Here is a 14719-nt window from a genome sequence, read left to right as displayed (position 1 = left end):
TGAGTGATGTAATATGTGACGTCATCAGCAGTGCATTGCGGGCGCGCGAGTTATAGTTAGCTGAACTAACTATAACGGGGGAATTTCAATGGTTTTGTACAAGTGAAAAGTCCAGCTAACTATAACACCCCTGAAACCTATGGTTTTTTCAGTGAATATATATATATATAATATACATACATACATATATAAACATATATATAATCTGCATATCTATATAAATACAAATATAAATGCATGCATACATATACATATATGCATGTTATGTACATGAAATTTTGAAAAACACTAATAAAAGCAAAGCTAAAAAGCCACCTAATTACAAACAGAATTGCTTTAACTTAAACGAGGGCGAGACCTATTGTATTTTCAATGCTTGTTTACTTTGGTTCCATCAAAGAAGGCATTCAGATGTGACACATTTGCCATAAATTCTGAATGGTAGCACTCTAGTTCCTCATTAGATCACTGTAGCAAAGCTACTGCTCACCAGGGAAGTCTGCTGCTGGTATTCAAAGTGCATGTTTCAGACTGCATGTCAGAACTTTTTAATGAAATAGAAGAGGATTTGAGAAGTCAAAATGTGCCCTAAGTTTTCTTTCTGCAGCACTAATCATAATTTCTATGGCAAAATGAACCCCCTCATTTTGTTCCTTTGCAAATTAAATGTTTTAAATGTTATCACTTTATTCCAATCAAGATGGCTTCAGGTGTGCCATACCTTTGTCATAAGTAAGACTGTTAGCGCTCTAGTTGTTCTTTAAAACACTCTGGGATTTCTGTCATTGGGCTATACTTGGGCTACATCTCGGTGATATTTGTGCTACATTTGGGCTCTTTTGTCTCTGGTGGCCATCTTGGTGTAGTGAATCAGCCACTTTTGTGGTCTGACACCCTATGATGACCCTCAACCACCACCATTCTGTGCTGACTTAAGTGTGTTATGTTACCTTAGCCTTAATGTAGGATGGGTTTGCATATGCCTGCTTTTCTTCTGTCTTTTAGTGGAATAGTCTTTCCAAGAATAGAAGGTATGGGATGTTGAGGTGCAGTCTTGTGGGTGGTGGTGCACACATGTGCTCAATGTTGTATACTGAGGGATTAAGTGTATAATGTTATTTGGGTTAGGTGAATTATGACTTTGACCTATTGGCTTTGACGTGGTCTAATGTCATTCTACCTTCTGAAATTACCTTGCTTCAAACTTTTCTGTGTGCACAGTGGTGCTTGTAAGTTGTGTGGATGAGAATTTTAGGTGCGGACTATTGCCTTTGACAGGGCCTCATGTCTGACTCTGCCTTGCTGCTGCGTGCACAACCGTGCTTGCAAGTTGTTTGGGTTATTCACATTCAAGGTCTTGGTGTTTTCCTGAGTGATTGTTTTTGTTTAGTGTACTGTGGAAGGCCTTGTGAGGGCTTCGTCAAGACAGAGGCTGGAAGAAGTGCGAATGGAGGAAGAGACTTGAGAGCTCCTTACTGCCATGGAGATGCTTGCTTGGAACTTGGCCAGTTCTGGTAAAATTCCTCTGGCGGTGGGAGGATGTCTTTCACAAATCTTCTAGTGTGTTTATAGCTGAGGGTTGCAGGCTGAGAAACTGGGAGTTTGGATTCCGAGCGAGGGCAGATGTGTCTATCTCGGATTGAACCCTGGCTTGCTGAGCTCTGATCCCCGGCTGTAATTCCCCCAGTCAGAAGTGGGCAGTGTATGCACCAGGTGATGTATTGATTTGTGTGGTTCTTTGATCATTAGAGGTGTTTTCTTTGTGGTGTGGGAGGTGCACATCCAGAGTACGCCTCTGCTCTCTATATATGTATATCTTTCTGATCTCTTGCAGGACGTCCAGTGTACCTTATCTTATATCAGTTATTGCTTGTTTATTAATCAGTATTATAGTTTGCTCAGTTATTGATTCATGCCTTTAGATTATAAGTTTGCTACATATATTTGAATCTTATGCATTTGGTATCTGAGATTGCCTTTGCTTAGAGAGTATTATGTAATAAACCCCAAGCCTTTTTCTAAAAGTGATAGAGTCTTTGCATTTTGTTATTTGCCTCCCAGGTGGGAGTGCAGGGATCGGGTGTGGCTTATTGGTGAGAAGCTACATTCAAAACATTTTGGCGTAGTCGGTTGCAGGATCTGAACATTGATTTTAAAAGGGGAAGAAATATGGTTTCTTTTTTAGAAATTGAAAGCAGACTCTTAGATATCAATTGATTTATTTGCATGGGGGTAGCCCATATGATGTGCTGGCTCGTGACGTGAGCTAATTGTGCTGAGTTAGAATTGGTGTGTGTGTGTGTGTTTAAGTGTGTTTTGTAAAAAGTGCTTATAAATAGCTTGCTACATGAGGCAGAAAGGGCTGGATCCCTTTCAAGTGTTTGCTAAGGAATAAATATCAAATGTTTTCAGTTGCAAAGTGAATGTAAAATGTCAGAACATAACTCTGAAGCGTGGGACTCCTTCGAGTTTAAAGACTCCGGAGTTGCAATGAAGGGTGTTAATCAGCAGGAGATTAATGACATTTTAGACAGAGACAGCGGTGTTATTTTAAATGTGTTGGTTAATATGCATCAAACATGTGGGCATTTGCAAAAAGAACGTAGTGAGTTGAAAACAGAGCTAGTTGATGCCCAGTTTGAAAATATATCTTTGAAGACAGAATTAAACGTGTACCAGGCTGTGAAGCTGTTTACTTTGACCAGCCAGAATGATTCAGATGTGATAAATGTTACAGAGAATGCAGTCAGTCTACGAGCTACACAGACGGTTTTAATTAATTCTTCTGAGGAGCTTTCTCAGCCAGAAAGGAATGTGCATGAAAGTAAACAGACTAATGTTTTAGGCTTAACGATCACCGGTTGCGGACATAAATTAGACATTACAGTGAATGATACATTTTGCTTCGAAAGAGAAATGCAACAATATGATTTTGAATGTGAACAGCAGATTGTGTACAATGATTACAGGAAAGTGCAGGGACATGAAAGGTTACTTTTAAATTCAGATGCTGGACAAATGCAGATGATTTTGTGCGTTTGCGCACCACAAGATACTGGTAGAGAAAATGTGGTTTGCCTATGGGAGATTGCAATGGTTATTAAGTGGCATGTACAGACAGGAAAACAGTTTGCACAGGATTTGATAGAAAGTCCTGAAGTGGAGTTTGAAACACAAGATTTCCCAGTGAAGGTGCCCTATGTTACAAAGGAAATTAATTTGAAACAGTACAGAATGCCAGATGGGCGTGAAGGGATCAGTGAGATCATTTAGGGCTTGACAGATTGAGGTGGTGACAATTCTTGGTGCATGACAGTTGATTATTATTAACTGAACAAATATATACCTTCTTTGACTGATGCTGTCCCAGATATTGTTACAGAAGTAGCATGGGACTTGATATGTGACTTTTGCTATTGCCAATGCTTTTTTCTTTTTGATATGTCAAGAGCAGTTTAGTTTTTTTTTTCATGAGGTGATAGACTAATAACAGTTAAGAATTTGCTAGAATTAGTTGGACAGAATGGGGGAGCATTTTCAGATTAAAGAATGTGAAGTCTTGCTGGAGGTAAGGAATGGTTAAAGCTGTTTTTCCTCTCAGACATGTAAAGAGTTGTTCTGGGAGTGGGTCATTTGAAAGCGTCTTTCAGATTGATGTTTGGGAGGCTTGCAATGAGATCATCCAGCAACGCTGAGAAAAGCTCAGGCTTTCTGTGAAGGCTAAGGAGGAATTCCTACGGGAGGGGTCATCTCAGCTCCACTCCCTGGTAGGCAGAGCAGATAGATAGGTACAGACGAAAGTTGGCAGCAGGAGTTCAGAGCACGTTGACCTTGAAGAGATAAGGTGCGAGCTAGAGACAGCAGAGACGTCTCTGCTTGTTGAGGGGCCATTTGGTGTCTGCAGAGATTTGTGAAGGGGGGCAGCACCTGTGAGGGGTGCAGTGAGAGAAGTGAGAGAAGGAGACTTCCCCAGCCCTTCTTGCTGTGTAAAGAAAAAGAGAGATTTTACCAAGAATTCAGAGGCTAAAGCATTGGAGGTATTTTTAGACAATTCCCCAGAGCTGGAGCAGACCTATGTAGACAGAAATTAAAATATTGTATTTTTAGAAATGCAAGACGGAAGAAGTGTACTTTTGAAAAATGTTTTTTGCAAGAAGAGTGATGCTTGTTTCTTTTTCAGATTCGCCCAGTTCTCCGCGTGTGAGTGGGACTCCCTTCTCCCGTGTGAGTGGGGCCCTCCCTCTCCCCCCCCTTCTCTCTCCCCTTCCCCCCTCAAGCCTGGAGTGATCGCCAGACCAGACGGTGGCGGCTGATGCCTGTGGCAGACCAGACTGGATGGGGTCCTCCCTTGTCAAGGAGATACAGATATATACCAGAGAACATGATGGACTGCTTCTTTTCAAGCAAAGAGGGATCAGCAGTGTGTGGAACTGTTTCCGTCACGTGAGGTCGACTTTACATGCATGAAGGCTGTGTGTCTATCATACAGGGTGACTGCTTGTGTGACGGTGAAGACAAAACAAAAGAAGGAACTACAGGATGTGCTTTGCCAGAACTGTTTTATCAACTTGAAGTTCAGATGCGAGACGGCTGTGTGTTTTGTCACACAGAAGGACTGTTTTTGATTTTAGAGAGAAAAAAACGATAGAGACGCTTTGCTGCAATCAGAGTAGATATTTTCTGAGTTAGTGAACAGTAATAACCTGTAGCTGTTGCTACAATATATGAGTTTGGCAGTAGAGTTTCCAGTTTAACAATTAGAGGCATTAGGAGCATTCAAAAGCTTGATTCATTTATTTTGTGTATCCATTCAACATGTATCCAGATATATATGAGCTATTTCTAGATGCACCTGAGTTATTGCTTCTACATGTATTTAGAGAATGCAGACTTTGTGCTCTAAAGTGATTCTCATATACTTTTGATGAGTTTTTCAGTTTTGCAATGAAGCATTTTGATCATAGTTGCTTTTTAGTCATGATTTGTTTTGAATTATGTATTTTTGTGTAGCCACTTCAACACATGAGTTGCTGTTTCAACATGTGCTTTTTAGTAGTTGTGACTTTTAATTTCGAAATGTGGTTTTAAATGATTTTGCTTCCATTGAGATATGCAGTGATTTAATGATAGTTTTGTTTTTCAGTTATGTATTTGCTAGATTTTGTTTTTGACATATGTGAATGGTGATGATCAAGGGTCATGGGGTGCAATGTAGGGAATCAGCCACTTTTGTGGTCTGACACCCTATGATGACCCTCAACCACCACCATTCTGTGCTGGCTTAAGTGTGTTATGTTACCTTAGCCTTAATGTAGGATGGGTTTGCATATGCCTGCTTTTCTTCTGTCTTTTAGTGGAATAGTCTTTCCAAGAATAGAAGGTATGGGATGTTGAGGTGCAGTCTTGTGGGTGGTGGTGCACACATGTGCTCAATGTTGTATACTGAGGGATTAAGTGTATAATGTTATTTGGGTTAGGTGAATTATGACTTTGACCTATTGGCTTTGACGTGGTCTAATGTCATTCTACCTTCTGAAATTACCTTGCTTCAAACTTTTCTGTGTGCACAGTGGTGCTTGTAAGTTGTGTGGATGAGAATTATAGGTGCGGACTATTGCCTTTGACAGGGCCTCATGTCTGACTCTGCCTTGCTGCTGCGTGCACAACCGTGCTTGCAAGTTGTTTGGGTTATTCACATTCAAGGTCTTGGTGTTTTCCTGAGTGATTGTTTTTGTTTAGTGTACTGTGGAAGGCCTTGTGAGGGCTTCGTCAAGACAGAGGCTGGAAGAAGTGCGAATGGAGGAAGAGACTTGAGAGCTCCTTACTGCCATGGAGATGCTTGCTTGGAACTTGGCCAGTTCTGGTAAAATTCCTCTGGCGGTGGGAGGAGGTCTTTCACGAATCTTCTAGTGTGTTTATAGCTGAGGGTTGCAGGCTGAGAAACTGGGAGTTTGGATTCCGAGCGAGGGCAGACGTGTCTATCTCGGATTGAACCCTGGCTTGCTGAGCTCTGATCCCCGGCTGTAATTCCCCCAGTCAGAAGTGGGCAGTGTATGCACCAGGTGATGTATTGATTTGTGTGGTTCTTTGATCATTGGAGGTGTTTTCTTTGTGGTGTGGGAGGTGCACATCCAGAGTACGCCTCTGCTCTCTATATATGTATATCTTTCTGATCTCTTGCAGGACGTCCAGTGTACCTTATCTTATATCAGTTATTGCTTGTTTATTAATCAGTATTATAGTTTGCTCAGTTATTGATTCATGCCTTTAGATTATAAGTTTGCTACATATATTTGAATCTTATGCATTTGGTATCTGAGATTGCCTTTGCTTAGAGAGTATTATGTAATAAACCCCAAGCCTTTTTCTAAAAGTGATAGAGTCTTTGCATTTTGTTATTTGCCTCCCAGGTGGGAGTGCAGGGATCGGGTGTGGCTTATTGGTGAGAAGCTACATTCAAAACACTTGGGAGACTTGTTATGAAGTTTCCTAATTTCCTCATTTACTGCAGTCTCCTCAGTAGGCATACTGTCAGTTTTTTACTTTGATTCAATGAAGAAGGCATTCAGATGTGTCACACATTTGCCATAAATTCAGAATGTTAGCACTCTAGTTGCTCATTAGATCACTGTAGTAAAGCTACTGCTCAGCAGGGAAGTCTGCTGCTGGTATTGAAAGTGCATGTTTCAGTCTGCATGTCAGAATTCTTTAATGAAATAGAATAGGATTTGAAAAGTCACTCAAAATGTGCCCTAATTTTTCTTTCTGCAGCACTAATCATACATTCTATGGCAAAATGAACCCTCTCATTTTGTTCCTTTTTAAATTAAATGTTTTAAATGTTAATACTTTATTCCAATCAAGATGGCTTCAGGTGTGCCATACCTTTGTCATAAGTAAGACTGTTAGCGCTCTAGCTGTTCTTTGGAACACTCTGGGAAGCTGCAGTAGAACACAAAGGAATCAACTGACAGTCTCTGCCCTTGTTGGATGTACATGTTTTACTGAGAATGTCAGACTTCATTCTCACATGACTGAGAAAGACAATGTGAATTTACAGAAAATATGCTCTCAGTTTAGCTTATAGATCACCTTCCAAACCTCTGTGGGAAAAGCATGTGAAAATAGTTTTCTCTCAAAGATGATTCATGATATCCCAGCAGAAGGCTTTTTCACATGGTAAAATCACCTTAGAACATACCACAATTCCTAAAATGAGTATGGTACCATCAACAAATGATTTATAATGTAACTAAAGTCTTAAAACCTTCTATTAACTGCAATGCTTTTTAATGAGGTGCTATCATGTATATTGGTCCCAAGATGGCTGCCAACACTTCTTGGATGAAGTGCTGACAGCCAATCAGATCTCACAATGAGATGTGTGGTTAGGCTCCGCCCAGATATGTATGTGATTTTACTTTTGATTTTCTCAGTAACTACTGAACGGATTTACACCATATATGCAAAAGGCACATGCCTGACCTGAGGACTATCTCTTTGCCAAATTTCAAGTAATTCTGTTCAGCCGTTCGGGCTGTACCTTCGACTAAAGGTCCTATGGGAAAATGCATGGGGAAAACGCGTTTTGGGACCCCCCTTTTTTCTCATCCCCCGCTTGACGAATCACCCCGAGACTTTCAGGGTAGGAGCTGAGCGGAGCGCCCCATTAGTTTTGAAAATTTCACGAACATAGGTCAACCGGCACCAAAGTTATTCAAAATAGAATTTTCAGATTTCCTATGGGAACTCGGTCCTAACTATAACTATCTACTGGCGACCGCCAGTAGATAATATATATTACTACTGGCGGTCGCCAGTAGATAGTTATAGTAAGGACCGAGTTTCCATAGGAAATCTGAAAATTTGTCAAGAATTCCTGTCATGCGTGGGGAGGAAAACGGTAACCAGCGACAACGGACTACATCTCCCAGGATGCTTAGCGGTTGAGAGGTTATGAAAACAGGAGAGCTGTTACAGAACTCAAGGAAAACACGCCCTTATGTAAACAGGAGAGCTGTTACATAACTCAAGGAAACACGCCCTTATGTAAACAGGAGAGCTGTTACATAACTCAAGGAAACACGCCCTTATGTAAACAGGAGAGCTGTTACATAACTCAAGGAAAACACGCCCTATAAAGGGAGAAACCGGGAGGTACAACGCTGTCGGATATTGTGTTTACACCGACGTACCTGCTTCGTGAAGAGCAGTGTTCCGGAGTGGTGCTCCAGTAAGGCAAGAACGGAGGTAGGTCGAGTCGTTACTCCCTGGGCCGTGTCTTGCCCCATCGTCACCTGTGAAGGACCCGGAAGCTCTACCGGTCAACCATTGAGCTTCGCTTTTTGACTCGGCTGAGTCAAAGCGCAGTGGCGCTTTTGCTGGTTGGAGTCGTAACTCCCAGCCCGACCAGAGATACAGGGACTGCCAGCTGTCACACACACCAGGAGGTGTTTGCCGCGTTACAGACTCGGAAGTCCACAGGATCGATCGAGCGGCTGCTCTCGGTTCAGTCTTCTTACTTTTGATTGGGGTATCGGTGACGCATCACCAGGAGGTGACTCCGCGTCCCGGTGCAGTCTGAGGAAGAGGTTGAGCGGCTGCTCCCTTCAGGTAGAGACCCCGGCTGGGTGTTTCCCTGACTCCTCGATTCTCCCCAACACTCTTCGTGCCCCTCACAGCCTACCGATTGGCATTGTCGGCCATTTCATTTCTGCCCTCTGTTGGCATACGCCGGGACCGGCGTATATGCAGAGGACGGTTAGGACCATCCGTGCGGTGGGCTGGTAACATACATAGCCTGGAGGATTCCAGTGACTATAACTTTTGTTTATTCTTTGTGTTATTTGTGCCTTCATTAAAATAACTTACCCTTCACAAGTGGTTGCGTCCTCCTTATCGTGTCTGTTAAACGATCCTGAGACGTTCAGGGCGTTACAAAATTCTATTTTGAATAAAGTTGGCGCCGGTTGACGAATCCTCGTGAAATTTTCAAAACTAATGGGGCGCTCCGCTCAGCTCCTACCCTGAAAGTCTCGGGGTGATTCGTCAAGCGGGGGCTGAGAAAAAAGGGGGGTCCCAAAACGCGTTTTCCCCATGCATTTTCCCATAGGACCTTTAGTCGAAGGTACAGCCCGAACGGCTGAACAGAATTACTTGAAATTTGGCAAAGAGTTAGTCCTTAGGTCAGGCATGTGCCTTTTGCATATATGGTGTCAATCTGTTCAGTAGTTCCTGAGAAAATTGCAGTTAAAAGTACATAAATAACTATAAGCGCGCACCGTGCGTGCATCGTGCGTGCACCGTGCGCGCACGGTGCACGCACCATAACGTGCGCGAGCGTAATTCTGATTGGTGGTTACATGTCAGTTAACATTCGAATCGGTCGAAATCAGGAAGTGTCGGCCGCCATTTTGTGTGTTTTGTGTGTGACAGTGAAAAAGAAAGGTGGAGAACGTGAAAAGGGGGCAGGGTAGAGAGTTCCCGACCCCCTAGCCTTTGTCAGGGGGTCCCTGAAGGTCCCCGAAGGGTAAAAAACATTTTTTTTTTTTTTTCAAAAAATCACAGGGTGCGCGCACCGTGCGGGCACGGTTAAAAACCTTAAAAAAAATAAAACATTTTAAACGAGCCATTCCATATTACAGGATACAGTCAATATATAACTATATACATAGGTAGCTTATTGTAAAATAAATATATAAAAAATATAATAAAACATACATAACCTAGCATTTAAAAAACCTTACAACTTCACTTAAAAAACCATAGGTTTCACACACTTTATAGTTAGGAATTAGCATTTAAAAAACCTTGCAAATTCACTTAAAAAACCATAGGTTTCACACATGTTATAGTTAGCTGGACATTTCACTCGTAAAAAACCATTGAAATTCCCCCGTTATAGTTAGTTCAGATAACTATAACTCGCACGACCGCCACTCTATCACAAGGATGATGTCATCAGTGATGTCATGAGTGATGCCACTGACCATGTCATGAGTGATGTAATATGTGACGTCATGAGCAGTGGATTGCGGGCGCGCGAGTTATAGTTATCTGAACTAACTATAACGGGGGAATTTCAATGGTTTTTTATGAGTGAAATGTCCAGCTAACTATAACATGTGTGAAACCTATGGTTTTTTAAGTGAATATATATATATATATATATATATATATTCACTGAAAAAACCATAGGTTTCAGGCACGTTATAGTTAGGAATTAGCATTTAAAAAACCTTAGAAATTCACTGAAAAAACCATAGGTTTCAGTGGCGTTACAGTTAGCTGGACTTTTCACTCATACAAAACCATTGAAATTCCCCCGTTATAGTTAGTTCAGCTAACTATAACTCGTGCGCCCGCAATGCATTGCTGATGACGTCACATATTACATCACTCATGACATGGTCAGTGACATCACTCATGACATCACTGATGACATCTCAAATGACATCACTGATGACATCATCCAGTGAATGTGTGTTTTTCTGAAAATTACATATGTTTTATATATGTATATCTCAAGGTCGATGGAAGAATAAATGGGTATATAAGTGTCTAAATGGATGATTTGTTTTTGAAAAATTGATTGTATAACTGACTGATTAAGTGTATCTTAGTGAATACATGGCTTTGTGAGTAATGTTTAAATGTGTAAATATCTGTATCAGTCTCTCACTTTGTGTATAAGTGGCTGCATGGGTTGGTGAGTAGCTACATGAGTGTCTATATAGGTTATTAGTTGGTTTTTTGAGTATCAGTATGAGTGTCTGAGTGTCTGTATGGTTCGGTGGGGGGTATTACGTAGTGCATAGGTGCATGAATGAGTGACTCACTGTTTGTATGTGTTGAAGACAGCATGTGTGCAGGACTGTATGGGTGGATGAGTGTGTGCATGGGTGTGTTAGTGAGTGATAGACTGTCTCAATAGTGTCTTTATGAGTAACTACATATGTTTTAAACTAGTATATGTGACTATTGGTGTATATAAGTGAGTATATGTGAGAGTGAGAGATTGAAAGAGTTCCTGTATGAATAAGTATGTGTTTCTATAAGTGATTGTTTAAAAGACTAAGTATGTGTAAGTTTCTGTAGAAGTAAGTGTGGTGGTGTGTGTATAACTGTATATGCAAGTAAACGGATGCTTGATTCTTTATTAGCATGAGTGACTATGTGTGTGAGTAACTCTATGGATGAGTGGCGTTGTATAACAGGATGTATAGGTGTGTGAGTACATATGATGAGTGAGTACATGTATGAGTGACTGTATAGGACTGTTGGTGAATGAGTGGATGTGTATGTGGATCTTAGAATTACTGAATAGGTTGTTGTAACTGGTATTGGTATGTCCATTGTTTTGAACATTGTAGTTTCTATTTTCGAATGTGTGTATCAAAGGTTATATTAGGGGAAGAGGAGGTCTGCCACTCTATCACAAGGATGATGTCATCAGTGATGTCATTAGTGATGTCATTTGAGATGTCATCAGTGATGTCATGAGTGATGTCACTGACCATGTCATGAGTGATGTAATATGTGACGTCATCAGCAGTGCATTGCGGGCGCGCGAGTTATAGTTAGCTGAACTAACTATAACGGGGGAATTTCAATGGTTTGGTACGAGTGAAAAGTCCAGCTAACTATAACGCCACTGAAACCTATGGTTTTTTCAGTGAATTTCTAAGGTTTTTTAAATGCTAATTCCTAACTATAACGTGCCTGAAACCTATGGTTTTTTTCAGTGAATTTCAAAAGTTTTTTAAATGCTAATTTCTAACTATGCCTACAGAGATAGGATATGTGAAGAAAGTAGAAAAAACGCACAGAAAGAAAAAAAAGAAATGCAGAAAGAAGCAACAGAAGTCCTCAAAGACGAAGAAAAGTGCAGGAAGAAGGATAACGTGCAGAAAGAACAAACAGAAGAGCAGAAAGAAGCCTTGTTGCAAAATCATCCTGTACCCTCAACTTTTTCAGACGGATACTGGTGGTAACTGAGTCTGACTAACCAGTCCTAGAGCCAGTGCTATGTTAAAAGACACTCAGAATACAGTGAAAACACCTACATACACTAGGGAACACTATGCGTTGGGGTCCACCTGTGATCAGCATGACCTCCTCTGTAAGCCCCTAGTATATAATAGGGCAGGGGATTAAAACTACCTCTTAAAATGCGGCACAGGGCGTGTTTGCACACGTCACCTCATGCCCCATCCCCTCACTTCCCCACTGTGTAAACACGCCCTGTGGCCGATTTAAGTTGGGAGATTAAGTCCCCTTAAATCCTGAGGGTCCCTAGGGTCCAACTAGACCACTAGGTACCTCCAGTAAGCGCCACAGAGCTGCGTTGCAGAGAGGTGTAAAAAGTGGCACAGCCTGCACCACCTCTCTGCAACGCAGAGCAGTGGTGCTTACTGGAAGCATCTGGTGGGCTAGTTGGCCCCCAGGGTCCCCCAGGATTGAAGGGGAATTATTTCCCCAACTTAAAACGCGGCACAGGACTTGTTTGCACACGTTAACTCAGGCCCCGTCCCCTCCCTTCACCACTGTGTAAACACGCCCTGTGGCCGTTTTTAGTTGGGAGATTAAGTTCATTTGAATCCTGAGGGTCCCTAGGGTCCAACTATCCCACTAGGTACCTCCAGTATGCGCCACAGAGCTGCGTTGCAGAGAGGTGTAAAAAGTGGCACGGCCTGGACCACCTCTCTGCAACGCAGCTCAGTGGCGCTTACTGGAAGCACCTGGTGGGCTAGTTAGCCCCCAGGGGCCCTCAGGATTGAAGGGGAATTATTTCCCCAACTTAAAACGCGCCATGGGGCTTGTTTGCACACGTTAACTCACGCCCCGTCCCCTCCCATCACCACTGTGTAAACAAGCCCTGTGTCCTTTTTTTAGTTGGGAGATTAAGTTAATTTGAATCCTGAGGGTCCCTAGGGTCCAACTAGCCCACTAGGTACCTCCAGTATGCGCCACAGAGCTGCGTTGCAGAGAGGTGTAAAAAGTGGCACGGCCTGGACCACCTCTCTCCAACGCAGCTCAGTGGCGCTTACTGGAAGCACCTGGTGGGCTAGTTAGCCCCCAGGGGCCCTCAGGATTGAAGGGGAATTATTTCCCCAACTTAAAACGCGCCATGGGGCGTGTTTGCACACGTCACCTCAGGCCCCGTCCCCTTCCTTCCCCACTGTGTAAACATGCCCTGTGGCTGTTTTTTAAGTTGGGAGATTAAGTCCCCTTGAATCCTGAGGATCCCTAGGGGCAAAATAGCCCACTAGGTACGTCCAGTAAGCGCCATTGCAGAGAGGTGTAAAAAGGGGCACGGCCTGCACCACCTCTCTGCAACGCAGAGCAGTGGCACTTACTGGAAGCACCTGGTGGGCTAGTTGGCCCCCAGGGTCCCTCAGGATTGAAAGGGAATTATTTCCCCAACTTAAAACGCGCCACAGGGAGTGTTTGCACACGTCACCTCAGGCCCCGTCCCCTCCCTTCACCACGGTGTAAACGCGCCCTGTGGCCGTTCTAAGTTGAGAGATTAAGTCCCCTTGAATCCTAAGGGTCCCTAGGGTCAAACTAGCCCACTAGGTACCTCCAGTAAGCGCCACAGAGCTGCGTTGCAAGGAGGTGTAAAAAGGGGCGTGGCCTCAGAACACCTGTCTGCAACGCAGCTCCCTGGCGCATACTGGAGATACCTGTTGGGCTAGTTGGCCCTCAGGGACCCTCAGTATTGAAGGGGAATTAATTCCTCAACTTACAACTGGCCAGGGGGCACGTTTGCAGAGTGCTGCATGGAGGGGGCGTGGCCTCCGGTGCGATGCCGGTCTTTTATTTATTTATTTTTAAGAAGGAGGGCTGTGTGGCCCCCTTTCTTTTTCTAATTTATTAGCCCTGGGGACCCCATCCCCCAGGGCCTGCACCCTAATTTTTTTTGTTGAAAAAAATTAATTTGGCCCTCATAAGGCCTTAATCGGCCCCGGGGACCCCAACCCCCAGGTCATGGCCTTTTTTTTTTTTTTTTATTCTTTAGGAGGGGGGCTGTGTTGCCCCCCTCCTCAGGCCACTTATGGCCCCGGGAACCCCATCCCCCGGGGCCGGCCTTTGTTTTTTATTTAAAAAAATATATATATATTTATAGAAACACCTAGGATATGCTGAACAAACCGTATGTACCTATCACCATGACGATTTGCGTGATATTCATTAAAATGCGACTATGCATACAATGAATCCACGTAGAATGTATTCACACCGCTAGTGAGGCTCTGACATATCTGACACCCTACCGTGCCTAATCCCGGCGCCCCCGCTGGTGGGTACTCTCCAAGTAGACACCCTTGTCGTTTATTTATACAAACATGGGTAGCTATTGACGGGCACATTTAATACACATGCACACCAAGCCATTCAAAGGGGATTCGACAAAAATTCGACCAAACTATGCAAGAAACCCCCTCACGGTTAATAAAACACACATCCACCGCCGGATGTGTAATACTTTTTATTTTACTCTCTGGAAAGGAGACAAACCTCACTTGAGAGTCACAGCGTGCTCCTGGCTGAGCCCAATGCTGTGTTACACCCACCAGTGCCCGCCGAGTGCCACACACCTCTGTGTTGTATTCCACCAGCTAGTGCGTATGCTATGACACTCTTTAGCCCATGTGCACTGTAACACCACCCCGTGAACATGTCATGCCACACTTGCCTTCGCACGGATTATATTGCC

The 14719-nt window shown here is 43.1% G+C and overlaps 1 long non-coding RNA gene across 1 annotated transcript; it reads left to right on the top strand.

Annotated features, from left to right (window-relative positions):
• The first annotated feature begins 1588 nt into the window (after positions 1-1588).
• Positions 1589-6373, top strand: LOC146805308 (uncharacterized). The gene is made up of 2 exons (XR_014967827.1): positions 1589-1713; positions 4181-6373. It is a non-coding gene; the product is annotated as an uncharacterized LOC146805308 (long non-coding RNA).
• The last annotated feature ends 8346 nt before the right edge of the window (positions 6374-14719 follow it).

Source organism: Triturus cristatus, chromosome 8 (assembly GCF_964204655.1).
Source record: "Triturus cristatus chromosome 8, aTriCri1.1, whole genome shotgun sequence".
Classification (NCBI taxonomy): domain Eukaryota; kingdom Metazoa; phylum Chordata; class Amphibia; order Caudata; family Salamandridae; genus Triturus; species Triturus cristatus.
Note: the sequence above shows the minus strand (reverse complement) of the source record. Positions and strands in the feature narration are given on the sequence as shown.